This window comes from Macaca thibetana, chromosome 17, assembly GCF_024542745.1.
Source record: "Macaca thibetana thibetana isolate TM-01 chromosome 17, ASM2454274v1, whole genome shotgun sequence".
Lineage (NCBI taxonomy): Eukaryota > Metazoa > Chordata > Mammalia > Primates > Cercopithecidae > Macaca > Macaca thibetana.
The window spans coordinates 22739012-22759180 of NC_065594.1; the positions used below are offsets into that span (position 1 = coordinate 22739012).

The following is a 20169-nucleotide window of genomic DNA, read 5'->3' on the forward strand; positions in this document are numbered from 1 at the left end:
AGGCCACTGACTGGAGGTGAGGAGATAGAAAGTGAGGCAAGAGAAGCAGTTACCTGGGAAAGCTCTCAGCACTATGGGGGTGGGAAAGAAAGAGCACTGATCAAAGGACAAAGGGGCAGAGTTTAGGTGGCACCACTGGAGGTGACTCAGAGAAGGGACCATGGCAGAGACAGCCTCAAAGCTTGACTTGTCTGGGAGCCCTGAGAGAATAATTTTCAATTTTCGGTAACTGAAAATTAGGTCCAGGTCTGCCCTGTTTTACGTTTTGCTAATGTGCAGCAAGCTGCCATTTTTCTTTCCTCTATTCATTTGATCTCATGACCAGCATTTCCAATTAATATTTGTTTAACACCAGGCCTGGGGTAGATATTTGGAGAACAGACGGAGAAGAAAATGCCCGCACCCTGCCCTGGAAACTTTCGGAGATACCTGCTGATTCTTCTGGTGCTGCTGTACTTGTAACTGCAAAGCAAGTGCACCAGCCATTCTGCCCAGATTCAGTCCCAACCAGCTTCCTACTGGGGGAAGGAAGAACACAATAGGAATTAGTGAAATTTCCAGTTTTGCCAAATACATGGACTTTGACACACAATAAAAATGTGTTTATAAAAGTTAAAAATGCCTTATGAAAGTGTACACTTACAAAGTAGAAAGCTGTTCAACCCTAGTCCTGCCAGCCCTGGGAACGCGGACAGCCCGGTCCTGAAGGAGGGCAGTGAGATCTTCCAGCAACACTTCAGAGTGGGTGCCATCAGATGGCTTCTCCTCAGGGAAGCCATTTGCCATCAAATAAAAATATTTCCTCTCATTTAATTATGTAGATTTTTGCTAAATTAAATGTACTAAGAGGCTGGAATCCAACATTTACAAAGGAGAAATCTCAGACTCCTCTGTTTTCTGCTGGCCTGTGCTTTCTTGAAAACAGACACCGGGCAATGGAAAATGTGGTAAAAGTTTTAATGCTCATGCTAAAAGGAAAAACACCTTTCCTTTCCTTTCCTTTACATTGGCCAGCCACACCTGGCAAGGCAAAGACCAGCTGAGTGAAAAGTCATTTGTGTAAAATCCAGCCAAGCTGTCAGTTGAGCTTAGCAAGCAGTGACTTGGAAACAAAAAAGTTAGGGGAAAGAAACTCATCTTCAGATATATTTTATTTTTGGTGTTTTTATATATATATATATATATATATAGAGAGAGAGAGAGAGAGAGAGAGAGAGAGAGAGAGAGAATTGACAAGGAGTACATTGAATTCATCTTCAAAGAAGTGTTCTCAAGAAAATATCCCAAAACATACCATTTTAATTTATATTAATGCTTGACATGAAATGGGAGAAAATGAAAAGTAATGAAAACCATTTTCCATAAAGTAGGACATATTTGCTCTAAAATTTCCAGTGTGATGCTAGTCTTTTATGGAGCTGAAAAAAGGAGGCAGAAAAGAGGGACTCCTAACAATGTCTGTAAGTCTTTTCTCTAATTCAGCCACAAAGGGATTTACATGTTGTTCTTGCTTGATCCCAAAACATGTGTCCCCAGGTGAGAAAAGAAATCTGGTGGTAGGGAGAGGAGAAAATTCTACTCTCAGCTTTTCCACATGGCTTTATTAAAAAATCATTTTACTTTTTTGGAAACAATTTTTATATATGAAAAATAGAAACACAGATGCTTCCTAACAGATCCTGATGGTCCCATGCCTTGAGACTGTATTCAGAAAGGTGAAGAGATAGAGATGTTTCTCTCTGCTCTGAAAAGAGCACACAGTCACTGCCTCAGCACCACTACCTCCCTGTCCAGGGCAAGTCTTGGGATGCTTCTGAATTTGTACATAACGCTGAAGTCTGCAAAAGCCTTCTCTAGCATTAAATTCCCTAGTCAACTCTTAGGCCCCTTTAAACCGTGAACAAGACGACCCTTGTTCTGGAAAATCTATCTTGCCAACACACACATATATACAAAAACACAACTGTTGGGCAAATAAATCTTTCCAGAGAAAATAGATTCCTTTCCAATTCAGTCAACTGTACTGAGCTGGAAAGTGAGAAACGTTATTTTTCCAGGACGAAGGAAAAACAAGATCTCTCCTTGTTTACCCTGTCTAGCCCATTTCAAAAGAAGGTCAGTTTAATGCCTTCATTTAAAAAAAAAAAAAAAAAAAAAAAAAACTCAAGTGTTGTGTATCAGAAGACACTTAGTTCCTTTCAGGCTGGGAATCACACATTGAAGCTCTGTGGCTTTTTCCTTTGACCTAAGATACACATGGCAGGGCTGAATTGCCTACTGCCCTGGAGATGTCAAAAGTATCAGGAGTGGGAAGGACAGAGTCTGGTGATGTGGAATTCTTTGCTATTGGCCAGCCTCCTGATTGCCAGCCTGTGTCCCACCCCACTCACTGAGCATGAAACATGGAGCTTATGAATTGATCCCCACGTCATTCAAGGCCACACACATTCTCCATGCTTACTTCTCCCTATTCCCCATAATTTGAGGGCCTGGATCATCCCCTTGGAGAGTGAGAAAACATGGAGTTATAATATTCCTGACTGAAGAGCATGGATAGAATATAAATTGGACACAATGCTTGTCTATTCCCTGGGATGCTCTTTAGGACTTAGAGTTCTAAGTCTCAGGGAAGTCCTAACTACAGCGACAGTAACTGGAGTCTGAGGATTCCAGCTTCCTCGTTCCTCAACATAAATACAGGCTTCACATGTATAGCATGTAGCATATAGTTGTTGCCCAGTAAAAATTTGTTTCTATTTTTTCACCAAAAAATTTCTATTTGCCATTAGATATGGCAGAAAAAAGGTAATAATTTCATATATTTTCATTTCTTCCAAGCATCATTAGTTCTTGTCTTATCTAATTTGTGGTTGCCATAAGGGTATGCAATTATACATATTTCTTCTCTGCCTCATCCCAAACCTATTCCAAACAGAATAGTCCGATATATGACTGCTGGGTCACAGTGGCACATGAGCCAGAGCCAAATGGAAAAAAATGCAAAATATCTTGCTAGTAACTATATTGATTACATGTTAACAAGATAATATTTTGTATATACTGGATTAAATTCAATATATCATTAAAATAAATTTGACCTATTCCTTTTTACTTTTTTAATATCGCTACTAGAAATTTAAAATTACACATGTGGCCTGCACTGTATTCCTATTAGACAGTGCTGGTGTAGACTACTTTGTGAAATGTAGAATAAATAAGGTAATAATTAAAGGTAAGGGCCTATGATAATAACTAGCCTTTATGGTACATTTACTATATCTGGCATTTTATATGATTTTATTTCATTCTAATAACGTTTATGAAAGGTAATTATTATTAGCCCATTTGTTGAAAGTATCCTGCCCAAAATTTTATAGCATGCTAGCAGAGCTGGTATTTAAATTCTGGGTTTCTGGCACTAGAATACACGAGCTTTACAGTCTAAAATGATATCTCTTAAGTATTCCTTATCTCACTTAAAAAAAATTCCCAAGAATGTTGACATCAGGTGACCTGGAAAAAATAGGATTATCTACTCCATTAGTTACTAATTACAGCTTTAAAATTTGATAATCTGAAAATCAGTGTTATATATTTTTTATTTTATTATTGAGAAGGAATAATAATAGAAACGTTGGTCTCTAACCTATGAATTTAAACTGGAGAAAATTAAAAATTAAACTTCTGTCTTTCCTAAACACAGAAGAAAAGGGAAACTTATTTGATGGGAAAGACGTTAATATTCATTGAGCACCTACTATTTCCATTTGTGTCCCATAAATGCATTATTCTTAACAGTTCCAAAACAGAAAACATCATCTTTATCCCCAAACCAGCTCCTCCTCATCCTCCATTCTCTATCTTAGGTATAGTCACCTGAATCTACCTACTTACTCACTTACGCCAGAAACCTCACTGTTTTCTCAGCTCCTCTCATTTCTTTACTCTCCTTTCAGTCTTGCCAGTTTATAGAACACGGGTATTCTTACTTTGCCTGAGCAGTAGAGATTGTGCTTCCCAGTGACTGTGCCAAGTTCTTATTCTTATCAGCAGAACGTTTTCCCATATCCCCCAGCACATGGAGTTATTCAGCTTGCTAATGTTCTCCAAATAGGCATAAAATTATATCTCATTGTTATGTTAATTAGCTGAGGTACTTATGATTTGTTCATTTTTTGGGTTCATTGCTTTGTAAATTGCCTGTTCATATACTTTGCCCATTTCTCTAAATGAAGTTGCTCTCTTTACCTTGTTTGATTTGACTTCTTATTTGATCTGGTCTCTTCATTTATATTCTAGATAGGAATCCCTTGTCTGTTTGAATATTATAAGTCTCTGTTCCTATTTTTAAATATGTTTCTAACTTTATCCATGTTATGTGTCTTTCTGTATAATTAAAAAAACTTAATTTTGATATATATCAATAATCAATGTTATACCACATGGCTTTTGTGAAGTTTTTGTTTAAGTTTTGAAATGCTCTACTGGTCCAACATTACATACATTTTTAGAACAAATTTATTATGAATTTCAGACTAGAATTTTGATGGAATTACACTATACCTACTAGATATATGCAGAGAGGGTTAACGTCTTTATGATATTAAATCTTCCCATATAACAATAAGAAATATTTCTCATTCACTCAGGAAGTTTTTCAAGGGGGCTGTATGTATTCTTGTTTAATTACCAGATATTTTTAGTTGTTGCTACTATAAATCGTATCTTGCTTTTAAAAAAATAACATTTTATAGTTGCTTGCTGTTGGAAATGCTCTTATAGTTTGATCACATGTCCACCAAGTTTTTACTGTTTAGCTGTTGATCCTATTGTTTATTCTGAATAGATGGATATATCATCTGCAAACACTGACAGTTAATTTCTTCTTTCCAATCACCATTTTTATCCTTCTTTCCTTCAATGTGGGTTAGGATTTCCAACAGTGTCGTATTGGTTGTGTTATATAGTGGCTTATCACAGTGAGAATGCTTGTCTTAACAGGAATGCACTTAAATTTTCTCCATTAACTATAATGTTTGTGGAGGTTTTGGAATATAACCAAAATCCACTTAGGGGAATTAAAGAAATCCTTTTCTACTCTTTGCTAAGAGCTTTTATCATAAATAAGCAAAGAATTTATCAAGTACTTTTTCTGCATCAATTGAAATTATTGTGAGATTAAAAAAATTTAATTTACTAATGTTCTTAATTTTGTTGGCAGAATCCCTAATAAGGAATCATTCATTAATCAAGCTGTATTATTTTAAAACATACTATTGGATTCAATTAGCTAATATTTTAAAAGATATTTTTCATCTACTTGAGTAAGATAAATGGAGCTATAATTTTCTTTCTTTCTTTGTAAAACACCATCGTTGTAAAATGTCCATCTGATTGCACCAATATCATAAAATGAACTCAGCCAGCTTTTGCCATATCTGTTTTGGAATAACAGAATACAGATGAGAATTTGTTGTTCCTCAAGAGTTTGATAGAATGCACCTGTAAAACCATTTGGGCCTACATTTTTTTGAGAAGACAGATCATTGATTGCATTTAATCTCTAAAATCTGTTGGTTTAGTCAAGTGTCCTATTCTTTATGTCAATTTTGGCATTTAATATTTTTTCATTTTGATTAGGTTTTCAAAATTTTTATATTTTCTCTATTCTAATATTTCAATGCTTTTTGAAAATGATACCTATTGATAGAGAATTCAAACAATATAGAAAATATTAAAGAAAAAAATAACAAAAATCCACCCCAAATCCTATGCTCCAGAAATAATCATAATATAAACATCTATAGAGATATTTTTATAGCAGTCATCTTTCTATGTACAGAATTATAATAATAATAATAACAATAGACACACATATAGCACTTATTATTATTATACACAGATACTGTATTAGTCTTTTCTTGCATTGCTATAAAGAAATATCTGAGACTGGGTAATTTATAAAGAAAAGAGGTTTAATTGGCTCGTGGTTCTTCAAGCTGTACAGGGAAGCATAGCAACTTCTGCTTTTGGAGAGGCCTCAGGAAACTTACAATCATGGCGGAAGGCAAAGAGGGAATGAGGCGTCTCACATGGTGGGAGTAGAAGCAAGAGAGAGGGGAGGTGATACACACTTTGAAACAACCAGATCATGCAAGAACTCACTCACTCATTACCACAAGAACAGTACCAAGAGGATGGTACTAAATCATTCATGAGAAACCGCCCCAACGATCCAATCACCTCTCACCAGGCCTCACCTCCAACACTGGGGATAACAACTGAACATGAGATTTGGGTGGGAACACAGATCTAAACCATATGAGATACTGATAGAATAATTATGTACATATATAGATAGAAGAATGGATGCTTAGAAAGCTAAATGATGGATAGACAGATATATAACCCTGCAAGTATTTCTATTACAAGACCTACAAGAATTTTTTATTTGCATTTAATGATCACAAATATATCCCCTACAGGATTCTGCACTCAATGAGAGTGGGAACCCTGTTCTATGCATCACTGCAGCCAGGCTGGTTTCTGGCATTGATTCAAGTTTATAGAATGTTTATTGAATGAGTGAGTAAATGAAGAACATGCAGTGCAATGTGCAAACATTGTTCAAGGAACGACATACATTTTGCTTATGTAATCCTTCCCAGCCCCTTGCAAAGAAGATGTATCATCCCCATTTTTCAGATGAGGAACTGAAATAGGAAGAAAGTAATTTGCCAGGGCGTAAAGAGCAACATGCTGGATTCTGGCATGGGCTCTGATTCTGATAGCCCCCCTTTCCACTATACCACACTGATACTCAGAACAAATACCCCAAGAGGCCAAAAAAGGTATGAAGAATCTGCAGTTCCTTTATTGAAAAAATATTTATTAAGCTCCTAAACACCATGCACTGGGATAGGAACTGAGTTTCAATGACTCCTAAACAAGGCTCCTGCACTGTATCCCAACAACGCAAAAAAAAAAAACAACCTATGGTTATGCTGTGCTCTGGAGTGTGTTGTGTGAGCGAAGGGAGAAGTACAAAAAAGAAGGTAGTTCCTAGAGGCCTCCTATGTAAAAGCAGGAAAATAGAAGGCAGGCAATTGGAGGAGCCAGGGACACTGCTCCAGGCCAACACGGGTCCAGCAGTGGAAGTGACGAAAACAGGAGGGCCCTGTGGGAGACACAGCAGCCCTGCTTAGAAAATGGGCCTACCCACTTTGGGCCTACCAATTAGGGAAAAAGGCCCTCGCTGCTGACCAATTAGAAGAAGGTTCCCTTTCATCTCGCTGACCCAGCCCCATGCTGCACACATCGCAGGGGCCGAACAAGAGCGAGTCTCAGTCCCGACTGCCCTGACTTAGCTGGGTGCCCTTGTCACAACAAAACCCACATCATCACCCAGCCCCCTGGGCGAAGCTCTCAGTAGGGCAGCCCTCATCATAGCTCCCTTTATTTAAGGCCACTTTTACAAGTCATTAGAACAGATCCTGGTTGGTTTTATGACATCTGCCCCCTAAGGTTAACAAATATGTCAATCAAGAGGTTTATAATCCAAGGAGGGAAAGGAGGCAGGGCAGGTTATTTTCTAGTGACTTTCGTATTACCAGAAATCCCAATTAAGAATTTCAGATTTTTTTTTTTTTTTTTTTTTTTTTTTTTTTTAGACACGGTCTTACTCTGTCACCCCGGCTGGAGTGCAGTGGCACAGTCTCAGCTCACTGCAACCTCCGCCTCCCAGGTTCAAGTGATTCTCCTGCCTCAGCCTCCCTAGTAGTTGGGATTACAGGCACCTGCCGCCATATCCAGCTAATTTTTGTAGAGAAGGGGTTTCATCATGTTGGCCAGGCTGGTCTTGAACTCCTGACCTCAAGTGATCCGCCTGCCTCAGACTCCCAAAGTGCTGGGATTAGAGGCATGAGCCATTGCACTGGCCAAGAATTCCAGATTTCTTAACATTTTTTTCAAACATCACCAGTTCTCCAAGAAGCTATATACACTGGAGAAGAGTGTGTTTAAAAACAATTTTTTGTACCGTGTTCTTTTCTCTTCGTTAAAAATTTTAAATCTTTGTTTTGAAGTTTAACATACACACAGAAAAGTGCACAAATTTTAAGTGTACAGCTCAATAAAGTTTTACAAAATGACTGTATCCAAGTAACCAGCACCCAAGTCAAAAAACAGAATTATTAATAACATCCAGAAACCCTCTCATATCTTCTTCCAGCCACTGCTCCCTCTCCACAGGTAACCTCCGCTTTTAACTGCTAACACCCCAGGCTCATTTTGCCTGTTTGTGAACTCTACATAAACAGAATAATTTAGTGGGTTCTCTTTCCTGTCTGGCTTCTTTTCCTCAACCTTATATTTGTGAGACTGATACATGGTCTTGCTACTGATACAGTAGCAATAGTTCATTTATTCTCATGCTGTATAGTATGCCCTTGTGGGGATGTATCATAAATTATTTCATTCATTCTACTGTTGGTGGACATTTGGATCATCTTCAGTTTAGGGCTAATGTGAACAGTTACCAGTCTGTTTTTAGTGTTTGATTGTTATTAACATACCCCTGCCAAAAGCCACATCAAATGTGAATGTGAAATTCAAGGGCTGATAAATTGCTGTGGCCGTAGGAAGCAAAAATAACTGTAAAAGATCTTTTATCTTGATTAGAAAACTTAAAGACATGTTACCATATAAGCCAATTATATACTGTATAAGCAATTATATGCAGTTCATTGCATAATGCTGGTAGTCATTAGACTGTGAGAAGCAAATAAGATTGATGAATTATCAGGTAAAGAATGGGGGCTATGTGATTCTGGCAACAGCTGGTCAATTTTACTCTCTGCGTTTAGAAGAGCTTGGTAACTTTTTCATGATATGACAATGTGATATTCATAGGATTGTGCGTATAAACTGTGCTGATTGACTTCAAACTCTGTGAGGTAGGTGGCAAGTAGCATCACTTTCATTTTCCAGAAAAGGGAGTTTAGACAAATTGCTTTCCCTCCCTCTCCCCATGCTCAGGACGGCAAGTTAGTGTCATGGCTACAGAACGATAGGCTTCTGCCTGTGAGCTGAGCTTCTCCAACTGTCCTCCCCACATGTGCCCAATATGCAGCAGGAAGGCAGTGGGAGGAACTGCAGCCTTGAGGTGGGAGGAATTCTATTAATACCTTGGATATTTATAGTACTCTGGAGTACTTCGAGCATCTTTTCAGAAGAGCTGGCCAAAGTCTGTGACTCATATGCCAACACAAGGAGCAATGTCATTTTGGAGACAGGCTGTCACATGGCTCTTGCAACTTCCGAGACTCCTTATAGGGGCCAATTTCTCACCCCTGGTTATTATATTCAAGAAATTGATGAATTAATCAAGGAACAATCCTTGAAGATGTTTTCTGGGTATCTCCACACAGGCTGGCTCCATCCCAGCGGTTCTTTGCCTTTTGTGCTGTGAATTTCCTGGGCCATCTGGTAAAGGCTTACAGACTCCTTTTCAGAATATTGTTTTAAAATGTGTAAAATAAAATACATGGAATTACAAAGGAAACAAAGCATATTGAAGTACAGTTATACAAACTGTAGAAACAAAAACAAGTTTGTGATCTAATAATATGTGTGTTTCTTTACTGACATGTTCCACAACCAGATCTAGAGGTGAGAAAAGAATCAACATAATTTCAAAGTAATGATAAGTATTCACAATATTTGACAATACCTGCAATAATGTGATGTGATATTAAAATACTTTTCCTTCTATTGGTGACAGTCACAGATACTGCAACTACTTCTGCAGTTTGCCGCCTATCATCATAGTTGAAAGAGATTTAAAATTTCCATTAGAGGTTAGTAAAAACGTCAGAGGTATCTTTTTTTCCTGTCTAAATTCACAGACACCTGAATTCCATCCCTCATTCCTGAAATCTATTCCTACCTTAATACCCCAAAGATGGCTCCTGGGTTAGGTGCACACACACACACACACACACACACACACACACACACACACACCCCCTACCTCTAAACACCATCAGCTATCTGAAACCTGGCAGCCTCTCTCCAGAAAGCTGGACTCCAGGCCAGTCCTATGGCCTAGCCAGAGAGTAGGAAGCTAAGGGCTTGTGATTATGAATCTCAGATTCTGCTACTACTACCAAGTAAGAATTGGCCTTAGGTATAATCAAGGTCAGTTCCCGCATGGCTCCTTGTGACAGGGCTGAGTAACAGGCCTTCTTTTCAATGATGTTCTAAACAATTGGCAAGTTCAGATGATATCCAGGAACTACTGTTAATATTAAGTTGATGCTCATTAAGTGGATGAAAGCATTATGATTATTAAAGAAAATGTCCACATTTTTAAAAGATGCATGCTGAAGTATACAGGGGTAAATAACATATCTGGGTTTTATAATCAAAGTTTTTTTTTTTTTAATGACTCTGGGTTAAGAAGGAGATGAATGAAGCAAGAGTGGTGAAAAATTCAATTAAAATTTCTGGACTGTAGGTGATGCTTATATAGGGGCTAGTTATACTGTTCCCTCTGCTTTAGCTTATGTTTAAAACTTTTTCCTATAAAAACCTTAAAAATAATTTTGGACCAAAAAATTAGGTGGAGAATAGTTTTTTATAGTGCCAATTTGCTTTTTATCATTTTTAATTTTTTTTTTTACATTTTTACAATATTTTATTTTTTTTTATTTTTACTTTTTATTTTTATTTTACTTTAAGTTCTGGGATACATGTGCAGAAAGTGCAGGTTTATCACATAGGTATACATGTGCCATGGTGGTTTGCTGCACCCATCAACCCATCATATAGGTTTTAAGCCCCAAATGCATCAGGTATTTGTCCTAATGCTCTCCCTTCCCTTGTCCCCTACCCACTGACAGTCCCCGGTATGTGATGTTCCCCTCCCTGTGTCCATGTGTTCTCATTGTTCAGCTCCCACTTATTTTTTTTTTCTTTTAGCAAAATTATTTATTTATTTATTTATTATACTTTAAGTTCTAGGGTACATGTGCACAACGTGCAGGTTTGTTACATATGTATACACGTGCCATGTTGGTGTGCTGCACCCATTAACTTGTCATTTACATTAAGTATATCTCCTAATGCTGTCCCTCCCCCCTCCCCCCTCCCCACAATAGGACCCAGTGTGTGATGTTCATCTTCCTGTGTCCAAGTGATCTCATTGTTCAATTCCCACCTATGAGTGAGAACTTGCGGCATTTGGTTTTCTGTTCTTGTGATAGTTTGCTAAGAATGATGGTTTCCAGCTGCATCCATGTCCCCGCAAAGGACACGAACTCATCCTTTTTTATGGTTGCATAGTATTCCATGGTGTATATGTGCCACATTTTCTTAATCCAGTCTGTCACTGATGGACATTTGGGTTGATTCCAAGTCTTTGCTATTGTGAATAGTGCCGCGGTAAACATATGTGTGCATGTGTCTTTATAGCAGCATGACTTATAATCCTTTGGGTATATACCCAGTAATGGGATGGCTGGGTCAAATGGTATTTCTAGTTCTAGATCCTTGAGGAATTGCCACACTGTTTTCCACAATGGTTGAACTAGTTTACAGTCCCACCAACAGTGTAAAAGTGTTCCTGTTTCTCCACATCCTCTCCAGCACCTGTTGTTTCCTGATTTTTTAATGATCGCCATTCTAACTGGTGTGAGATGGTATCTCATTGTGGTTTTGATTTGCATTTCTCTGATGGCGAGTGATGATGAGCATTTTTTCACGTGTCTGTTGGCTGGCCAATTTGCTTTTTATAATAATTATTACTCAATTTAGTTCAACGTACAACGCAATGGCTAAATTGTATCATTTCTCTTATAGTAAGTATACGAGTTTTAAAAACTGGTTTTCTCCATACCTTCTGCCAGTTGTCATGCATGGTCTCACCCTCCAGGAGTTCATTTTTAAGCTGTGAAGACATAATGGATACACATGAGACAAGAGTTGGGAAACAATGTCAGACAGGGTATGATGTAAATGCCAAGACAAGTGACAAAAATGGAAAATGTGATATGTGTTCAGGAAAAGGGGTGATCAGGGAGGGCTGGAAGGCAAGGCTGGTGGCTTTGAGTTGCAAGTTGTTCGCTGCCTATTGGTCTCAGAGCTTTGGATTCATTGCCTCTTTCCGTTTAGGCTTCTTTCTTTGCATTCATTTCTCCATGGTAGAACTCCCTCTGGATTCTTAAAGCTTGTAAGCAACAACTTTTTTACTTTCAGTATCTCCCTGTGCCCTTTCCTTATGAGGCTGTATTTGACACATACTGAGTCTCCATGGATGTGCACCCTCCATCTGCTCACGGCTGCTCCATCTCACTGTTCTGTCCCAGATGGTGAACTGCAGCCCAGATGCAACCACCACCAGCATTCTTGCCTGCTCAACCCAGTGTCCCCCTGGCCCTGAGTGGCAGTAATGTCTGCCAGGCAGGCAGCCAGGGAGCTAACGTGCCTGGACGTGACAGTGGCCTCAGAGGAGAGCCCCTTCCTGCCAAGTGCTGGGGAAGGGGAAAATTGTCAACCATAAAGGAAAGAGTGGACACCTAACCAAGATAGGGAACTCAGCTGGTGCTGAAATCACAGCCCTTCAAATGGGCTAGAATGATCTCTCAAAACAGGAGGAAAAAAATTCCCTAGAAACCATTCAAAGAAGACCCAAGTTCAAGTTATGGATGATCTAAGTTAAAAAAAAAAAATTTTTTGTTCCGACATTTCCTAGGTCATTCACACAAAAGAAAGTTTTTCTTTGCTTTTTTTTCCTTTTGGCTTATTCTCACTCTGAATTATCTGAAGCACTGTGACCAGGTTACTTGGCCATGCTGAGTTGGCAAACAGATGAAGCCATGTGGGTGAGGAGGTGGGATGTACCTAAGCATCTGCCATCCACATCACACTGGGAGACTGCCGTGTCACAGTAGCCATTGGATCCTTTCATGGCTTAGAATCACAAGTTTGAAGTAAAAAAGAAAACATCAAATCCATGTTACTTAAGAGTGGTAGGATTCAAGAAGACTATCAGAACACATTCCCTGCCTCACAGGCAGAACTTCAACCCAAGTAGTCATCTGTCTCTGGACCCTGCCTTCCCTGGGCTCCGTATCATTCCCCACACCTCCTTGGTTATGGGGGACTCCATAGGAGACTCGGGTCTACAGGACTAATTTCATTCCACCTCTCATGTGTACAAAAACGAAAACAAAATGCTTTAACATCATCAACAACAAAAGGAACACTGCTGTTCTGCATCTAGGGGAGAAGCTTCTCAAAGGAAAAGACATCAAAGTGTGGCCATGATTTATGCACACGAGGTCTGAGTGTGACCCGGAGAGGCTGGGACACAGAATCATTGAACTTTTGCTGAACGAAGTAATGGGAAGTTTGAGTTTTCTTCAGGGAAACAAAGAGACACCACAGGGGCTGCATCGCTGGGAACAAACAGGGGTCTCTGGTGAGAGACACGAGAGTCATGTGCATGTGGCAGGTGAGGGGCTCAAGAAGGACCGTGAGATATTTATTGGGGTGAGGATAGCTATGGCATTTTAAAGAACAGTGGCATTTGATTTTTTATTTGAAATAGTTTTCCTTCTGCATCATCTTGTGACCCATTCCATAACCCCAGCCCTCCCACAAGTCTTTACATATGGCAGTTTTGTGTGAAGGAATCTTTGGGGAAGAACAGATGTGAGATGCTGTCTGGTGAGGGGAAGGAGAAATAGGACAGTAACCACAGGAGCTGTGAGTAGTCACTAAGAAGAGGCGGTCGTGGAGAGAAGGCTGGAGCACAGGCCACCTCGCCTCAGGAGCGGATGTATTTCACTCAAAATATACTAGAAGAAGGTGACCCTGACGGCAAGGTGGGAGGGGAAAGCTGGTTCTTACTGGGGAAGGGGCTGTACTGGCAGGAGACACTTAGGTCCTTAAGAAACAAAAAATCACATTTCCCTGGTTTGAATGAGAACCCACATACACATACAGATACATATAATTAATCTTTGCCATTTTTGGCTTACTAAAGTTTTATCTTTCATTACAGAATTTATCACATTATACTGTATTATTTCTGATATATTCATATGTTTTATAAATACACATGTGAACTTTATATCTTTTGTACTGGCAAAGTGCCTGGCATATGTTAAGAATAGTTTGTTGAATGAATACTTGAATAAATGGCTGCTACATATATTTGTTAACAAGATGAAACTCTGAGTCACTCAGCAGAATCAGGTCTCATCTGCCATCATGGGACTGATGTCAGTTTTGTTCCTACTTTTCTCCACCTCCCTGATCCGTTTAGATGAACCCTGGGATTCAGGAAGTACTAGTTCTGTGATGTCCTGCACTGGGATACACAACACTCTTCTATGCACCACAGTTTCTGGCTGAGGAGGAGGTGTGAACAGGCTGGCGTGGGCATGTCACTCTCACTGGGCCTGGCAGAGCTGGCCAGCTGCACCGTGCAATACAGGGGTCAGCTCATTGCCAAGAGCAGTAGTGGCCTTGTGAGTAAGCTGAGTGGGCAGGCATGGCCTGAGTCATTTTGCAAGTGCCCGGAAGCTGACCATCCCACAGCCTCCAACACTGAACTTCCCATTTCCTGTTACGGTAGCCAAAACTCTACCACCCTTAGCTATTCATGTTTTTGGATCTTTCAGAGATCTCAATTAGTGAGTATTTGTGTTGGCTTCCAATACAGGGAGAGAAGGACAAGGGAGGAAGACAGTGAGAAAAAGAAACAGGAGGAAGATACCGATAGGCTTTGTACCCTTCCCTGTCCTTGTGCGGAACAATGCTTTCTCGAAAGAATAGCTTTAGCTCTTCCAAACTGCCCAGACAACCGTGAGAAGCCCACAGGGTCAGGACTCTCCACACATCTTCTTACACACATACTTACTCTGCCAGCCATACAACATCTGAAAACTCACACACATGACAGAGATGGGAGAGAAGGATAAGAAGATCAAAACAAAGTGTGCTGTACAGTAAAGGCACTGTAATCTTGACCTGATACCCCAGGCCCACATTTTAGGCTCCCTTCCCCAACTAGGTAAGACCTAGGATCTGAAGAAGAATCCTTTTCTAGATGAAGGTTACGATTAAAGGAGACACACAACTGTATTTTCCTGATCCCAAATTAGAATGTAGGATCAGACAGATCTGTAAATATTTTTATCTATGAAGTCTTAAAAAAAGGAAAACAAATGAAATTGCTGCAGTTTACATGTAATAAATCTCCTTTATTGATGAATGGATTTAACTTTATTGACTTTGGTCTGGAAGAGAGCTACGAATCAGGTCTTCCACCGCATCAAGACCACTCTGGAGCTGCTGCTCTTAACCACCTACACCATGGACATATGCATAGGCCAGTCCCTGGAATCTCCATTTCATTTGCCTTTCATGACCTTTTGCCTTTCAAATCATTGAACAAATGATTTGTTTTGCTCTCACTTCTCATTCTAAGTAAATGTTCACTTTTTTTGTTTGTCATTAAGAGATGAGGTCTTGATATGTTGCCCAGGCTGGACTCGAACTCCTGGGTTCAATTAATCCTCCTGTTTCAGCCTCCTGAGTAGCTGAGACTATAGCCCTGAGCCACTGTGCCCAGCTAATATTCACTTTTCTACCTAATTTTGCATTTGTGATTTTGTATTCCTTTTCATCAAGAGGGCCCCCATGTTATATAAGTTTCAGTCCCTACAAAGTTGTATCTGCCCTTTCATATACTACCCATGTAGTACACACTCTTAGTGTGCATAATTACACAGGAAATCTCAACTAACGGATATCACATTACCATGTTTTTTTTGTTTTTTGTTTTTTGTTTTTTTTGAGACAGAGCCTTGCTCTGTGACCTAAGCTGGAGTACATCCGGGCTCACTGCAACCTCTGCCTCCTGGGTTCAAGTGATTCTCCCGCCTCAGCCTCCTGAGTAGCTGAGATTACAGGCACCCGCCACCATGCCTAGCTAATTTTTGTGTTTTTAGTAGAGATTGGGTTTCACCATGTTGGCCAGGCTGGTCTCGAACTCCTGACCTCCTCATGTACCTTGGTCTCCCAACGTGCTGGGATTAAGGGCATGAGCCACTGCTCCCAGCCACCATGATTCTTAATTAAGCAGAATGTTGTCTGCATGATGCCCTTAGAAGTAATTAATGAAATTAAAAGCATGAAAGCAGATAGTGGAGATTTCTATTTCAGAAATGTAGTAAGTACTTAACCTGGTCCCCAGACTTTTGTCCACCTGTATGCACAGAAAAATATGATAACAGCTAACACTCACATAGTGTTTACTGTGAACTAGGCCCCATTTAGTCCTCGTAGCCACCCATTGGAATAGGTGCTAACTCATTTTACAGATTAAAAAAACTGAGGCACAGAGAAATCAAGCATTTCTAAAGTTACACCTAATATAAGGCATACCTGGTTTGTTGACCCAGGCCATCTAGGTCCAGAATCCAAGGTCTCCACCTCTATGCTATTATCACCTATGTAGGGTCATTGCTGATGTGTGAGATGATGATCCAGTAGCACAGAAACAAATCATTACTTTGTTTTCTACTGACAAATATTGTCTTTTACTCTTAGCATTCTGGTTAAATAAAATCATGGTTGCTTTCCTTTCAGTTTCTTCCCTTCCTCAACTAGGAATGAGAGATATCCCTGGACATGCCTGACACATAGTCTGACGCATTGGCAGGGGTTGAAGTTGGCTGAGTGGTGCCTCCAAAGATATCAGGCCCTAATCCTCAGTCTGTGAATATTCTTTAATATGGTAAAGTTTTCACAGATACATCTAAATTAAGGATCTTGAGATGAGAAGAACATCTTGAATTATCTGGGTGGGCCCTAAATGCTATCAAAAGTGTCCTTATGAAAGAATAGCAGAGGGTAATTAAACACACAAAGGAGACAGCAATGTGAAGGCAGAAACAGAGATTGGAGTGATGCAGCCTCAGGCCAAAGAACAGGAAGGAATGCTTCCAGCAGAAGCTAGGAGAGACAAGGGACTGATTCTCCCCCAGAGCCTCTGCAAGTAGTGTGGCTCTACTGACACTTTGATTTCACATTTCTGGCCTCTGTAATTGTGAAAGAATACATTTCTGTTGTTCGAAGGCATTAAGATTGTGGCAATTTGTTACACAAGCAATAGGAAACTGATACAGGGGTCAATATATAGCAGTCAAAACAGTTTAAACGCAATAATAGTCATAACTGCCATGCCTTGCACCCTTGCAATGTACTGGGTATGTACTGTGTGACATACAGTCCTCCATTTCATTATCATAAGGTAAATGAAGAAACTGAGGCCACACAGCTACTAAATGGCAGAGGAAGGATTCGAACCAAGGTCTGTCCAACTCCAAAAACCATAAATAGAAAGACTACACTATTCTGTAAATTCCAGCATCCCACATAGACATTCATTCCACTAAAATGATATCCAAATCCTAACAGTTCTTAATGCTCGCTATGGGTAGATTTATTTCTTAATCTTTCCCTCTTTGTCCATACACCCCCTCTCATTTTGTTATCTGTTGGTTGCTCTTAGTGCCACTTAAAAAAAAATAACGTCCAAATTACTATTAGTCTGTTTTCCTAATGAAGAAACTGAGGCACAGAGAGGTTAACTCACTTGCTGGAATCCTGCAGAGCCTGATCCTGGAAACTGTGCTCTCACTACTATGATACGTACCCCTATAGAATCTTGGTCTGGGTCAGTAAGAAATATCTGGCAACTTAATACTTTTTTCTCATGTGACTTTTACTTTGTAGAGTAGGTGTATCAGCTCTCTGTGCACACTTAAAGGTTAATTAAACCACTACAAAATGCAAAAGCAGCTAGGTCTTTGTTTCTGAGGTAATAAAATCACAAAGGATTCCTGTTCAAAAATGAAGGCTATAATATTCTGTTGCCAGTGGGTTTTGTGCATTTTTCCTGTTTTAACAACATGTACTTCTCTCTTCACCAGAAACATTAGGTCACAAAAGCCAATCTCATCTACATCTTTACAATGTTGTTTATCATCTTTTTGCATGCGGGAGATAGAACTGGTAATGAAACAGCCAAATTGGATTCCAGCGAGGATTTGTCCTGACTTAGAATACTTTCAGAATCCATTCAGAATGCCTCTGATTTATCATTAAGCCCCCAGAAGCCATTTATTTTGGGCCAGCTTTTCAGGGATAGGACATCAGTTGTGTGCTAGTTATTGGGAATTATAACACAGCTGATGAAGCGTGACAACACAGAGTCTATTGGATTCGCAAAAGATTACAGAAGGGTGTTACAGAAGTCAACAGCTATTATGCTGAAAATTGTCTCTGAGCAGAGAGAGAACATGAAAATAAGGAAATAGATTCTATCCTGCTGCCTGTCATCCCTCCTAGGGTCTTTGGGTTCAGTGTACATGAATTCCCCTCCCACAGTTCCTTTTCCTACCCCTGCAGTTTTTCAGCGTCTACTCCCGCCCACTCCCTTTCTCTCCCTCAAGCAGGTTATCATACAAAATTAGAACTAGGGAAAAAGGGTGGATTGATACTTATGGCTGTGCAGTGGCAGGTGGTTAATTCAGCCACATCATGGATACAGTTATGTTAAGCAAAGGGCAGACAGCATGTTATTAAATGAGGTTTTAGCTGACCCATAAAATCCAAAACACTTCAGAAACCAGGAATCATAGTCTTGTCATACTCACTGTAGCATCCACTTGAAGGTGTTCTAGGTCAGCCTTCCGCCTTCCCACAGTGTATGTGGCATGCCCAGGAGAAGCTGGAGGAAAGCAGTAGTGAATTGTTTCAATCTCTCTGGCAATATTTTCTAAAATTACCAATGTACACACCTAGTGACCTAATGATTACACTTTTTGGTGATTCCATCCTAAGAGAAAAGAAAAGCATGACCTAGTACATAGTATAATATGTCCAAGCGTGTTTATTACAACATGATACCCCATAGTTAAAAAAAAAATCTGGTAGGAAACAATCTGCATTTCTAGCAATAAGAAATGTCTGAAGAAAGCATAGGAAATATCTATCATGCAATATCATGCAGCTATAAAAAAGAATGAGTTAGATCTATATGCATGAACCTAGAAAGATATCCACATAGATTATTAAGTGGGAAAAAAAAAAGTCAGTTACAGAGTAACACACACAATACCGTATTATCAAACTTTAAATTTCTAGGCCTTTTCCCAGAGAGTGCCATCATGTTCATATCATCTCTAAGTTTGAGGCAGCTCTTCAGCATATCCATAATGCAAAAGGAAACTGGAATCACAAGTTGAGGTGGTTTCAATGCAGCTCTTCTTAGACAGACAGATGGACTTCATAACATGTATGTGTCCTGCCCGAGCTTTTACTGCCCTGGTAATCCTCATAAAGTAAAAATACCTCTCAGTCTCCAGAGAAATCTCTTCAAGTTGGGATTCTGGGGGAGGTATTAGGTTTAGGGGTAAGATGAAAGAAGGCATTTCAGATTTGCCTTTTCTTTTTTCTTTCCTTTTCTTTTCTTTTTTTTTTTTTTAGACAGTCTCGCTCTGTCACCAGGCTGGAGTACGTGGCACAATCTTGGCTCGCTGCAACCTCTGACTCCCACGTTCAAGCGATTCTCCTGCCTCAGCCTCCCGAGTAGCTGGGATTACAGGCACGTGCCACCACACCCAGCTAATTTTTGTATTATTAGTAGAGACGGGGTTTCACCGGGTTAGCCAGGATGGTCTCGATCTCCTGACCTCGTGATCCACCCGTCTCGGCCTCCCAAAGTGCTGGGATTACAGGCTTGAGCCACCGCGCCCGGCCTGTGGCCATTAATTCTTAAAGTTTCAAGTCAAAGCCATCTTTACCTCATGCAAGCTGGGTTCCTTGGCTGATACCTTCTTCTACATCTTCTCTCTAGGCTCCCGTGGCTCCCTTTATTAAGGACAGGTGGTGAGCAGAAGTAGACAAGGCTTATAAACCAGGCTGCTCCTCAAATGCAGCCATAAGAAAAGAAACCTATGGGGTGTTTTAAATGCATGCCTGATATAAAGATAAACCTCGGGTATCATATATCAGGGGATCCCAATCCTCAGGCCACCTATGGGTACTAGTCCATGGCCTATTAGGAACTGAGCCGCACAACAGGAGGTGAGC

The 20169-nt window shown here is 39.9% G+C and overlaps 1 long non-coding RNA gene across 2 annotated transcripts in view; it reads right to left on the reverse strand.

The window, feature by feature from the left end:
* The window catches only part of LOC126940401 (uncharacterized), a 44834-nt gene that overhangs the window by 11153 nt on the left and 13512 nt on the right, over positions 1 to 20169 (reverse strand). Inside the window, exons 2-4 of one of the 2 annotated variants that reach the window (XR_007720740.1) lie at positions 18732 to 18805; positions 11897 to 11947; positions 430 to 518 (exon numbers count right to left, since the gene is read on the reverse strand). This is a non-coding gene — a long non-coding RNA (uncharacterized LOC126940401). Of the gene's footprint in view, positions 1 to 429; positions 519 to 11896; positions 11948 to 12809; positions 12881 to 18731; positions 18806 to 20169 lie in introns of those variants that run through there. The other variant, XR_007720741.1, reaches the window with a different exon arrangement.